The sequence below is a fragment of the Colossoma macropomum genome, unplaced genomic scaffold, assembly GCF_904425465.1.
Source record: "Colossoma macropomum unplaced genomic scaffold, Colossoma_macropomum, whole genome shotgun sequence".
Classification (NCBI taxonomy): Eukaryota; Metazoa; Chordata; class Actinopteri; order Characiformes; family Serrasalmidae; genus Colossoma; species Colossoma macropomum.
In genome coordinates this window covers 38,938,652-38,951,246 of record NW_023494788.1, presented here as the reverse complement: position 1 = coordinate 38,951,246, position 12,595 = coordinate 38,938,652, and positions in this window count along the sequence as shown.

The following is a 12,595-nucleotide window of genomic DNA, read 5'->3' as shown; positions in this document are numbered from 1 at the left end:
TGGACACTCCTTCAGTTTCATTGCAGCAGAGGTTCTGCAGGATGTCCTAGAGCTTCTGGAAGTTTCTACAGCCTTGATCAGAGCTTGTGCTCCACCACCATTTCAGCAGGTCTCAGTGTTGGACTGTTTCTCTGAAAATTTGCATATTGCCTTTCAAATCAGTCCTCCACCAGACATCATGTCTGCTCACATAATTAGCAAAATTAATATTTGCGTAGATTTCACCAACTGTGGTGTCTGGAATCATCAGAATGTCTTTGGAAACCTTTACAAACATCATTATGGTGAGGCATCTACAGGCTGCGCTGTGAGGGCCACCTAGAGCTGCTTTATGTATTTTATTTGCCTGTTTATTTTGAATTTATCTGATTCAGTGAAATACGGTGTACGTTGTTACAGATGAACACACTGTTAGAAATAAAGGTTCTGTGCAGGTACAAACAATGTAAATGTATCCTCAAAGGTACTACAGTGGTTTTAAGGCCCAATGGTGAACCTTAAATAAGTTTTCCAGGTGAAAACAATGTTTTTGTACCTTTTCATAACCCAATGTTTTAAAACAGAACAAGAAAATAAAAAGCTGACACGGGGTGTATGGAGTCAATACAACTTCGAAAATATCATTTCAATGGATTATGGTACAGTTATGTTCCCTGACTAAAGGTACTGAGATTTACCCTTGAGGTAACCACCCCAGTAACAAGAGGGGTTCTGCCCCAGTGGCAGTTTTATACCATGTGCAGAAGACCTTGATCTGTAAATGACTCACCGGAATTGAAATTGCTCTGTTAGTCAGTCGCTCCACATACAAAGAATTTTCTCTTATCAGTACTTTAAATGAATAATGTAACTTTTAGTTGGTCCCAAAAATTAAATTATAAACATTGAAAATGAGCATAATAGGTCGTTTTTAATGCAATCCAATCAGACAAATCAGTTTCGGTTCTTTCCAGTTCCTATTTTCCAGAGATACTATACTAACCAGCAACCTAGCAGTTTTACTAAGCATTAAGGAAAGCAAAAAAAACTAACTGATGAGAAAGTGAATCTCTATTAACTCTTTCATCTAATCTTCTCCTTTAAGAGCCTGATGTTGTTGTTGCCTTTATTTTGATATGTAAAGAATGTGATCAAACAAAGCCATAAACACAGTAACAAGAATATACTTCACATTTCATGGTCTTTTCATTTTTCCTTTGATGAAACTGATCAATAATAAACATTTCCATAGTGATGTGAACTGTGTTTTAGAAACTATCGCAGTGCACCCACCAATAAAGGCAGCATGGAGCTTCTTTTACACAGGAATAAGAAACACAGCAGCTACAGAAAGATCAGATTCCACAAACTGATCCATTTCACTGGCCAACATGGACATGAATGCTCACCAACTACTCTGGAGGATGGATTATAATCAGCTAAAAAGAGACAAACACAAACACCATGATTGGATCACGCTCCCTACGTTAGGGAAGAAAGGGTTAATAGTTATTATAATTTAATCAAAACAGGATCTACTGAAGTGTTCATGCTAAAGAATTCTGAAACTTGGCAGTTTGAGTGGAGCTTTGCTTGTTCAGATGCTGTTTAGATTAAGACAAATATTAGCCTAGACACGACTAAATGGACCAAATCCATCTCTCTCTTTCACTTTCTCCCCCCGCCCTCGCTCTGTCTCTCTCTCTCTCTCTCTCTCTCTCTGACTCTCTCCCTTTCTCTAGTCTTGTTCCTCACTCCTCTCCTACTAATTGGAATCATTTCCATCTGATAAAGGGCTGTAATTCCATTCCACTCCCAGGTCAGTTTGAGTTTTGCGTGTCATGAATGTCATGAGTCTGATTGGCTGTTGTTGTGAGTAAGGATGTGCTGAAAGTTCAGCCACCAGCATCGAAACAAACAGAGTTTGCTGAGTAGCATCAAAACAAACACTGACACTGTTCATGATCAGGTTCAGGGGTGGGAAGAGGAGCCTAAATCATAGCCCATAATCATACTCCAGTAAAAGTATTGATACTTGCATAAACCATTACACAAGTAAAAGTAAATTCCCCAAAACTATTTTTAAGTAGAAATACAAAAGAAACAGGAGGAAAATCTACTTAAGTACTGAGTATTGCAGTGAAACTTCTCAGTACATCCAGCATTTATCAGCATAGGAACTGAAGATTGTGCAGCTCTGTTCTTCTCTTTTTGGGTAAAAAACAAAGCTCCAAAATCAGAGATCTCCTGAAGGATAAAAAGAGGGCCTTTAGATCAGATGACAAGGAGGAACTGAGAGCTGTGCAGAGAAAACTGAGAAGGAAAATCAGGGAGGGACAAGCCAGCTACAGGAAGAGGATGTAGGAACAGCTGAAATAACAATGTCAGTGGGGTCTGGAAAAAGCTAAAAACAATCTCTGGGCACAAGGAACCCAACCCTCAAGCTGTAGGAGACCAAAAATGGTTGAATGATCTCAATCAGTTTTTTCAATAGATTTGATCACTCACCTCCCCCTACATAGTTACCCCTGCTGCAAACCCCTCTTCTGGACTCTGCCCTGCCCCTCTCCCACAATTAACCCCCTCTTCACAACTCTCACCTCACAGCCACCCACCACTGATCTCTCTGCTGTCAGCTCAACCCCTCTACCCCCACACTCCAGCACCCAGCCCCCCTGCTCCAATCTGTGCCTTACAACAGCCCAGGTGAAAAAGGAGCTCAGAAAGATCAAAGTGAGGAATGGCATCAGTGCCAGGCTCCTGTCACATGTTGCATGTTCAACATGAGCCTGTAGCTCGGGAGGGTACCACAACTATGGAAAACATCTTGTGTGGTACCAGTGCCAAAGACACAGCAACCGAAGGACCGCAGGAGCTACGGTCTGATGGCACTGACATTGTACCTGATGTATGCACACCAGCGCTGATCAGTTTTTCAACGTGTTGTGCAGCATTTTGCCTTTACTACATCAAATTAAAGCCATAAATAAATATTATTTGTAAGGACTCATGTAGAATTTGCTTTGGCAACCAGTGAATAAGATAAAGAATCATCCATTGCTCCCGAGTGGTGCAACCGTCTAAGCGTTGGCCCTATCATCAGGAGCCGGGTGCTACAGCCATCCGTAGCCGGGAGTCCGAGAGAGCACAATTGGCCTCGGTCTCTCTGGGTGGCTGGGATGGCCCCTCCTTCCCCCCCCATCACTCACTCGCGATGCTAGTCAGCGCAGGCGTCTGTTAGCTGACGTAACAGATCTGGCGGTTGGCGCTTTCCTCCGAGCGCATTCAGCTGTCCAGTGACGTTGCGTGAGCGGCAGCTCGAAAAGAAACGGTGGCTGGCTTCACAGGTCTCGGAGGAAGCCTGCGTTAGCCTTCACCCTCCTAGCGTTGATAGCATCATGTGATTGGGGGAGTCCTAACTAGCGGGGTGGAATTGGAGACGACTAAACTGGGGAGAAAATCGGGTAAAAGAATCATCCATTAAAGGGCTAGTTTATTAAAGTGTTTAGATTGCAGCACTGTGGAAGTGCTGTGAATGTGTTGCTTTTATGGTGTAAAAGTGAACAGGCACCAGTTAGCATCATACAGATAACATATAGCATCATGCTAACAGCTGTCTACTAGCTTGGATTCATAGTTAGCCACATTACCATGTTTGTTTAAGCTATTCCTTTGAGCCACACCCACTTCTGGCTTATATCTAACTCAAAATATGAATCATTTTGTCCACTGAGCAATGTCCGTGTTCCCAAACCCTCTGAACATCTGCTCTGGACACTCCTTCAGTTTCATTGCAGCAGAGGTTCTGCAGGATGTCCTAGAGCTTCTGGAAGTTTCTACAGCCTTGATCAGAGCTTGTGCTCCACCACCATTTCAGCAGGTCTCAGTGTTGGACTGTTTCTCTGAAAATTTGCATATTGCCTTTCAAATCAGTCCTCCACCAGACATCATGTCTGCTCACATAATTAGCAAAATTAATATTTGCGTAGATTTCACCAACTGTGGTGTCTGGAATCATCAGAATGTCTTTGGAACCTTTACAAACATCATTATGGTGAGGCATCTACAGGCTGCGCTGTGAGGGCCACCTAGAGCTGCTTTATGTATTTTATTTGCCTGTTTATTTTGAATTTATCTGATTCAGTGAAATACGGTGTACGTTGTTACAGATGAACACACTGTTAGAAATAAAGGTTCTGTGCAGGTACAAACAATGTAAATGTATCCTCAAAGGTACTACAGTGGTTTTAAGGCCCAATGGTGAACCTTAAATAGTTTTTTTTTTTTTTTTTCCAGGTGAAAACAATGTTTTTGTACCTTTTCATAACCCAATGTTTTAAAACAGAACAAGAAAATAAAAAGCTGACACGGGGTGTATGGAGTCAATACAACTTCGAAAATATCATTTCAATGGATTATGGTACAGTTATGTTCCCTGACTAAAGGTACTGAGATTTACCCTTGAGGTAACCACCCCAGTAACAAGAGGGGTTCTGCCCCAGTGGCAGTTTTATACCATGTGCAGAAGACCTTGATCTGTAAATGACTCACCGGAATTGAAATTGCTCTGTTAGTCAGTCGCTCCACATACAAAGAATTTTCTCTTATCAGTACTTTAAATGAATAATGTAACTTTTAGTTGGTCCCAAAAATTAAATTATAAACATTGAAAATGAGCATAATAGGTCGTTTTTAATGCAATCCAATCAGACAAATCAGTTTCGGTTCTTTCCAGTTCCTATTTTCCAGAGATACTATACTAACCAGCAACCTAGCAATTTTACTAAGCATTAAGGAAAGCAAAAAAAACTAACTGATGAGAAAGTGAATCTCTATAAACTCTTTCATCTAATCTTCTCCTTTAAGAGCCTGATGTTGTTGTTGCCTTTATTTTGATATGTAAAGAATGTGATCAAACAAAGCCATAAACACAGTAATAAGAATATACTTCACATTTCACGGTCTTTTCATTTTTCCTTTGATGAAACTGATCAATAATAAACATTTCCATAGTGATGTGAACTGTGTTTTAGAAACTATCGCAGTGCACCCACCAATAAAGGCAGCATGGAGCTTCTTTTACACAGGAATAAGAAACACAGCAGCTACAGAAAGATCAGATTCCACAAACTGATCCATTTCACTGGCCAACACGGACATGAATGCTCACCAACTACTCTGGAGGATGGATTATAATCAGCTAAAAAGAGACAAACACAAACATCATGATTGGATCACGCTCCCTACGTTAGGGAAGAAAAGGTTAATAGTTATTATAATTTAATCAAAACAGGATCTACTGAAGTGTTCATGCTAAAGAATTCTGAAACTTGGCAGTTTGAGTGGAGCTTTGCTTGTTCAGATGCTGTTTAGATTAAGACAAAGATTAGCCTAGACACGACTAAATGGACCAAATCCATCTCTCTCTTTCACTTTCTCCACCCGCCCTCACTCTGTCTCTCTCTCTCTCTCTCTCTCCCTTTCTCTAGTCTTGTTCCTCACTCCTCTCCTACTAATTGGAATCATTTCCATCTGATAAAGGGCTGTAATTCCATTCCACTCCCAGGTCAGTTTGAGTTTTGCGTGTCATGAATGTCATGAGTCTGATTGGCTGTTGTTGTGAGCAAGGATGTGCTGAAAGTTTGGCCACCAGCATCGAAACAAACAAAGTTTGCTGATTAGCATCAAAACAAACACTGACACTGTTCATGATCAGGTTCAGGGGTGGGAAGAGGAGCCTAAATCAGAGTCCACAATCATACTCCAGTAAAAGTATTGATGCTTGCATAAACCATTACACAAGTAAAAGTACCTTCCCCCAAACTATTTTCAAGTAGAAATACAAAAGAAACAGGAGGAAAATTTACTTAAGTACTGAGTATTGCAGTGAAACTTCTCAGTACATCCAGTGTTTATCAGCATAGGAACTGAAGATTGTGCAGCTCTGTTCTTCTCTTTTTGGGTAAAATACAAAGCTCCAATATCAGAGATGTAACCAATCACAAAGCAGTACAAATGTTGTCCCAATCAAAACATATTAAAATAAAACACTGGCCACACGCACAGTGAAGAATTGGTCTGGGGAGGCTGAAGAGGTTTTGAAAGACTGCATGGAAACAACTGTGTGGGAGGAACTGTGTGATCCTCATGGGGAGGACATTGACAGGAAGAGGATGTAGGAACAGCTGAAATAACAATGTCAGTGGGGTCAACAGCCCAGGTGAGAAAGGAGCTCAGAAAGATCAAAGTGAGGAATGGCATCAGTGCCAGGCTCCTGTCACATGTTGCATGTTCAACATCAGCCTGTAGCTCGGGAGGGTACCACAACTATGGAAAACATCTTGTGTGGTACCAGTGTCAAAGAAACAGCAACCGAAGGACCTCAGCAGCTATGGTCTGATGGCACTGACATTGTACCTGATGAAGATGCTAGAGAGGCTGGTCCTTGTTCATCTCCGACCCTCTGGTGAGCTCATCTATGTATCCACTGTAGTTTGCTTATCAACCTGGAATTGGAGTGGATGACATGGTCATCTACCACATGCACAGAGCTCTTTCTCACCTGGAGAAGCCTGGGAGCTCTGTGAGAATCATGTACTTTGATTTCTCCGCTATGTGCCACGTAGTCTACACCACATAGCCTAGGCTCCTGAGGTTCAAGCTGGAGAAAAGACAGGAGGATCACCACCTATCAAACTGGATTCTGGACTTTCTCACCAAGCGACAACAGTGTGTGACAGTATGTGTGTGTCTAACATGGAGTCCTGGCACCATTCTTCTTCACCCTGTACAGCTCACCAAACTGCCATCTATAGTTCTTTGATGACTCAGCAATCATCAGACTCTTTACAGATGAGGACGAAAGAGAGTACAGAGAACTGACCCAGGACTTTGTGGACTGGTGTCTGAGGAAACATCTCCTGATCAATGCAAAGAAAACCAAAGAGATGGTGGTGGATTTTCGCGGACACAGTCACCTCCCTCCACCAGTGAACATCCAGGGAAGGGACACTGAGAGAGTGGACTTTTATAAGTACCTGGGATTTCACCTAACTCTAGTGCACTTTATAGGAAAGGTCTGAGCAGACTCTACCTGCTCAGGAGACTGAGGTCATTTGGGGTGCAGGGGGCACTCCTGAGGACCTTCGACACAGTTGGGGCATTAGCCATCTTTTATGGAGTGGTCTGTGCTGTGTAGCAGCATCTCAACTGTGGGCAGGAAGAGACTTCACAGACTCATTAAGAGGGCCAGCTCTGTCCTGGGAAGCCCCATAGACCCAGTGCAGATGGTGGGAGACAGGAGTATGTTAGCCAGACTAGCATCCATGCTGGAGAATAGCTCCTGCCCCATTCATGAGACTCTGGCAGCACTAGGCAGCTCCTTCAGTGACAGGCTGCTTCACCCCAAGTGTGTGAAAGAGCACTATCATAGGTCCTTCATGCTGCTGTTAGACTGTACAACCAGCAGTACTCCCAGTAGAACCCCCTCCAGCCCCCATTAGACCTTACACACCTACAGAACATTAACTGTGGAATTCATCACCATTTCCTTTGTGGAATATAATCAATATTCCATGTACAATATTTTAAAAATATCTCTGTAGTGTAATGTTTTTTTGCTTTTCTATTTGAAATTTTTATATTGTTAACTCCTCATCATTCCCATGTGTAATATAAACCAGTACCGCATGTGCAAAACTCCATGTGAAATGCAGGTAAAATATCCTTACAGTGTAACTATTTTGGCTTTTGTTTATTTATAATCCTTTATATTGTTAATTTTTGTGAAGGATAGAGTTTATATTTTTATTTTATTTTTTACTTTTAGTATTATTTATATATTGTCTATAAATAACAAGTAACAAACTGTAAAAAACTTTAGAAATTAAAAAGGTTAATTACATGCTTCTTAATTCTCTTCTTGTTACTTATTTTCTTTTCTTGAGTGTCTTGCTGTCCCTTTGCTGCTGTAACACTGAGAAATTTTAATAAAGGATTATTTTTATCTCATTTTAGCTTATTTAGTCTTGTCAACTACGCTTGTTTAATTTTCATCCTTTTTTTTATTGACTGAACTTTGGTTGAATAGATTGAACTTTGTTTTACAGATTCTGCTCAAGCAGTGAAAAATTCTGAGCTGTTGGACGTCTCAGCTGAGCCCGGTGACTCAGATGCAGTTGTTAGGATGTGGTACAAGCAAAGACTGGAGCATACACCACTGTAAGATTAAAAACAGGGGTGAAATAATTTCATCATCTTTCAACCAATCAATATATAGAATCCACAAAATTGCAAGTGGCATTTCTCTCAGTATTGAATGTGTCACTAAAGAAGATGAAGGAATGTACTTCTGTGCAGCAGCTGGAGAGAAAACAATTAACTTTTCTAATGCTACATTCTTAGTGGTCACAGGTAATAAAAATTATTTATTGTTTTCAGTGTTTTTAACATGTGAGATTTATTTACTTCTTAAAATTAATTATGTGAAGCTATTCTGAAATGTGTTGTAGCTACTGACTTTATTAATATCAATTCTAGTACAAAAATGATACTTTTTTTTTTTTTTAAATACAGAGCTCTCGATTTAAACCTATTTAACCTACACTGATCAATCCAACAATCATGGCTGCAATATAACCACATTTAACAGAGTAGAATTTTTAATATTGAACAAACTGAATGAGAAGGTCATGAGGGAAACCGAAATGTCTTTATTATATTCATCAGGTCAACCTCAGTTGAACATATCAGTGCTCCAAACTCCAGTAACAAGGTCAGTTTCTCCAGGAGAGTCGGTCACTCTGCAGTGCACGGTCCTCTCTGAGATCAGAGCAGCAGAACTCCGAGTGCTCTGGTTCAGAGCTGCTGCAGGACAATCCTTTCCTGAAACCATTTACACTTATCAGAACAGCAGCAGCCGTCAATATGAGATCAGCTCTTCTACACACAGCTCTATGTACAACTTCTCCAAGAACATCCTCGACCACCACCATACTGGAACTTACTACTGCGCTGTGGCTGCTTGTGGGAAGATCATTTTTGGAAATGGGAAACAACTGTAGAACTGAGTAAGTCTTTCTGTGTACGACTAGGCACTGTATATATGTTAATATTTTATCTGTTTATTTACTGTTGACATCAATTAGAACATTTCAGTGTAAATAAATTCTGGAGATGTAAAGTAATTCAGAATGGTTTGATATGAAATGGTTAATTGTAAAGAAAATAACTAACCCAGAATTCCTTACAGTGGTGATGATAAGAACCAGGGGTTGTGATATACTGGATATACTATGTACTACATATATTATACAAAAACCACTGGTGAACAAATGCATACTATACAAAGCAGCCGGTAAACCTACTCCTCTATGTATTGTATTTATATATTTATTTATTTATTCATTTAAAATGCCCTCCATGTATTTCTCCAGCAATATGCATGAAATGGATTCAATCAAAAACTTCTGAAACTTTTTAAAGATTTATAGATTTCTAGAAAACTATGTTTTCTGTGTTTTAGATGTCTGGTTCTTATCAACACCACTGTGAAAAATTGTTTCTCAACAATTCACCATTTCACAGAAAACTACTTTGTTTTGTCTTGTTTAATTTTCCAAAAATATCTTTATTGAGATAAAAACAAGTATCAGACCCAACTTCAGAAACAGCTGGGAGAGATAAGAGTAAACGAGTTTGGGCCACAGGGTGATCAGAAAAGCATAGTAAGAATGTTTTTGTCAAAATTTTGTCCACATTATGTCCACACCCTCTCAGCTTCACACATGCACAAAATTAAAATATTTTTATTCATGTTAAAAAAATAAAATAAATAAAAAAATAAAAAATTGCTAAACCGTAATAAAATGAATGTGACATGGAAAGTCCAGCTAAACTAGATCAGATGGAGAATGGATTTTGTGGCTTGAACTGCTGTATTCCTGTATACAGTATTTTGATATTTCAAGAAAAAAGTCGTACTATTTTGAGAGAAAAAGTCATAGAATTATGACAGTAAAGTGTCATTAATACCTGGAAACATTGAATATTGTAGCCAAAGACTTTGCAAAGGGAACGCAGCACCTCCTCATGTCAAAATGCAGGGTGTTGAGCAGTTGGTGGAGTTATACTTTCATATCGATTTCACCCATAAAGAAATACTCAGTCTCCCTGTCTCTCCTGGACCATCAGCACCAGCCTGTTATAAAATAAGAAACGGCTGAAACAGCTGTGCAGGAAACTGTGTTTATGTAGAACAAAGAGGCAGATGGAGGAAACTGTCTGTCTGTTTTGTTGAAGGAGAATCTCAGGCAGGGTCATCTACACAGCTATCAGTGGCTACATCTCCGCGCCATTCAAAGAGGGCATGGCGTTTCACAGACAATGAGAATGATGATCAAAATGATCAATCCACAAAGAGACGAGTGAGTGGAGCTCCGGTGCGCTCGGCATCCAGTACAGCAACCGAGACCCCAACGGGTTCTGGCAGCCCCCTACAGTTAGCCCACTTTATCCTCCATATATTATGACTATTTTCTCAAAATATTATGACTTTTTCTCGAAATATTTCAACTTTTCTCTAGAAGTCTACTATTTTTATTTTTATTAACAGTGGCCCAAAAACGTTGTCATACATTTTCCACTAAGGATTTGCTGCAGTTCAAATTTCAACAGCAGACAAATCAGTTTTTTTTCTGTTTTCTGATTTACAACTGAACATGCAAATTACTCTACAGTCAATATACAAATTTCAGGTTTATTAAATTTTTGTTCTTTGTACAATTAAAGATGTCTAAATAGTTTATTCACTCTGCATTAAGTTTTGTTCATTATGACCTAAAATGAATTATTAGTTGTAATACATAATAGTCTTATGTAAATGTTTTGACACCCCTGAGCAAATTACAAGTTTTTTCATTTTCTTTAACATATTGGAAAAAAAAACAAAAAAAAAAAAAGATTTTAGGTTTATTTCCAAAACTTGTTAAATTAAGCAAATAAACAGTAATTGTGCATTTAATGTGCAGATGTGTGTTCTGTGTACTTAGAAAATCAATAAAACGTCTTTTGACCAGGAGCGCCTTAACTTTGCAATGAACCATGTTTAATTGGCAGCATTTTGTTCCTTTTGGCTCTAAGCAGAGTGAGGCGATTTTTGGAGTTCATTATTTTGGAGCTAGTAAGTGTTTAATAATCACTAATACATCAAAATATGTTCCATATTCTAAAGAGCAGGTTAGTTTTTTACTGATTATTTTTGGTAACCAAACATATAACTTAGGAGTATTTTACTGTGACTTTCAGCCCATTTTAACAACCAAGTGCAGCTTAATCTGACAGGATTTTTAAAATCAAAATATCTTAAATAAGATTTAATGCAAATTGACTTATTGAAAACTTCTTTGGGCTGTTCTTAACTTTACTGATCACTTAAATGAACTCTTTTTAGTTTCAATGAACTCCAAATTTGACATTGTCTACAGCCTATTAACATATAAAATTAACAATATTACACTAAAAAAATATAAATTTTGGTAAAAGTCATTTATTTTAAAAGTATTTTTTTCAGACTTGACAAAATTGGACTTGTTTTTATTTTGTGTTATTACAACTAATAATGCCAGTATAAGTGATGTTTACAAAACAGACCTCATATATTAATACAGGTCATAATGACCAAAGATTAATAATGGATTCAACACAGTTAAGAGCAACAGGCAAAGTTCTGATGAGTTTGTAAATATAGAATTTGTAGAAATGCATGAGAACTCTTATTCTAAGGCCATTGCTTGGACAAACACACAGATACAGTCATTCTGTAAGTAGACAGAGGTAAACAGAATGGTCACAGATTCGTTTACAGTATTAGGAACATATTGATGTCTTAATAATGTGCGTAAGTACTGAGAGGCAATTGAATTTTTCCACCAGTACCAAAATAATCCAACCAGTGGTGAAGGAAGTACACAAAACATGTACTTGAGTTAAAGTAGAGATATGCAAGATAAAATAATACTCCATTAAAAGTAGAAGTCCTCCATTTAGACCTCCACTTGAGTAAAAGAACAAAAGTATTTGCCTTCAAATGTAGTTAAGTAGCGGAAGCAAAAGTACTAAAAGATTAATTATGACTCTAATGTCCTATTACCATTTTTCTAACAAGACTCTTGCTTCATTAACTCATTTTAGGTAAAAGTACTCCAGTGTCACTCTTGGTAAACCGATATTTTAATAGAATGTCATTAATTAGTCTGACACCGATGTCTATTAAAATTATCATAAGCACAAAACACTGAAGACAAACAGTTTCCATTAGGTAGAACCGAGTGGCTCTGAAATAACTTTTTACAAACAAGCAAAGTTTCAGTTTAAGATTTATTTGCAACTTAGTTACAAATTTAAATTTAATAAAAACTTGTTTTAAACACAGGTTCACAAATGAGTTTTCCTTTACTATATTGCATCTGTTAGTCTCTGTTCATAAACATAAACTAGCAAAAAACAAATTTACTATAAAATGAAATAATGTTTGTATAAATTCAGAAAAAAGACACGTCAGTCACAACTGCATATGTGTACATATTTCTATATTGTGGTCTATTTACACAAAGTTAGG